The sequence below is a fragment of the Budorcas taxicolor genome, chromosome 2 (genome assembly GCF_023091745.1).
Source record: "Budorcas taxicolor isolate Tak-1 chromosome 2, Takin1.1, whole genome shotgun sequence".
In the NCBI taxonomy this organism is placed as follows: Eukaryota; Metazoa; Chordata; class Mammalia; order Artiodactyla; family Bovidae; genus Budorcas; species Budorcas taxicolor.
In genome coordinates this window covers 16,428,231-16,429,631 of record NC_068911.1, presented here as the reverse complement: position 1 = coordinate 16,429,631, position 1,401 = coordinate 16,428,231, and the positions used below count along the sequence as shown (strand labels likewise).

The following is a 1,401-nucleotide window of genomic DNA, read 5'->3' as shown; positions in this document are numbered from 1 at the left end:
CTTGTCAAATGCATCATAAGACTGCCAAATAATTTTGTGTAAGTTGGCTTGAACAACTCAAATTAAAGTCACTTGGGAAACTGGTTTTAATTTCCTTTTATTGAGATATAATTACACAGTAACTTTTTTTAACCTCTGTTTTTGCTTTCTCTTACTGAATTGCTTTATCCACTGCAACTTTTTATTTTTCCCTTTGTTTAGTTTTTTGTTTCCTTTAATCTGTTTTGCTCCTCTTCACAAAAATAATCACTCTCCAGAACGTATAACAATATAGTATTCAAAGGGATGAAATCCCTGTCCATCTGAGTTGTAAATCAGCCAGTGCTCATATATGCTGGGTAAGTAGCTACCTATGTGGGAGTCATTCCACCACAATGCCCTCCTTCTTGCTTTGTGTCAGAAAGAATCCATCTAAAAATAGGAGCAGATTTGCTTTCCTTGACACATCACATGAGGTTCAAAGAGTCATCTACTCTCATGCTTGACGTGTTCTGCAAATGCATTAAGACAATGAGGTGCTGTGAGGTGCTGGTGAAGAGTACAGTGTTGGCATTCAGCCACCACTGCTCAGATGGTGTGTGCCCAGGGAAAGTTACTCATTTATTTATTTTTAAACAGGAGAAAATCAAAGTTTAATAACACGTATATATGGGAGAGAATCAGAAAAACTGAGTAACTCACCAAAGTGGCTGCAGCCCTGCCAGCCTCATCTAAAGACAAAAGATGTTAAGGCTGGGGAGAGTCAGCTCTGGGAAGTGACCAGAAAAAAAACACACGGTAAACAAGGAGCCCAAGCCAGTCAATCTTAAAGGAAATCAACCCTGAATATTCATTGGAAGGACTGATGCTGAAGCTCCAAGTAAACAAGGGTGATTGTGATGCAGGTTTAAACATTATCTTCTCTGAAGACAAGAATTCGCAGAGAGTTGATAATAAAACTATGGAATGCTTTACAAATTTGCTTGGCATCCTTGCACAGGGGCCCTGCTAATCTTCTCTTTTTTCCTACAATGTTAGTACATGTGCTGCTGAAGTGAGCACCTGGGGCAAGTTATTTTACTTTTCTATGCTTCTATTTCCTCACCTAAAAAAAGGGTCATAACTGTATTCACCTCTTAGGGTTCACTCCAGAACATGGCCTGGTGCATGGTGAGTCCCAAGGAAATGTTTCTATATGAATCAAGAGTGCACTAGTAAAACAAATGTCTCGTGTTCTAAGGAGGGGCTCCATCCAGTGGAAATGAGAAAATCCTAAGATTCCTAATTATCCCTCACGTTTTAGTTATACACCGAAATCATACATTTCCAGCATTCTCTACACACGCCTTGATTTTGTTCTTTTCCTTCCCAGTTGAATACAGGGCAGACCAACTGCTCACCGCACATCCAGCTGTGAGTCAT

At 39.8% G+C, this 1,401-nt stretch overlaps 1 non-coding gene across 1 annotated transcript; it reads right to left on the bottom strand.

Moving 5' to 3' along the window:
* Nucleotides 1-934: 934 nt before the first annotated feature.
* LOC128043999 (U6 spliceosomal RNA) lies at nucleotides 935-1,041 on the bottom strand. The gene has a single exon (XR_008198995.1). It is a non-coding gene; the product is annotated as a U6 spliceosomal RNA (small nuclear RNA).
* Nucleotides 1,042-1,401: the final 360 nt, after the last annotated feature.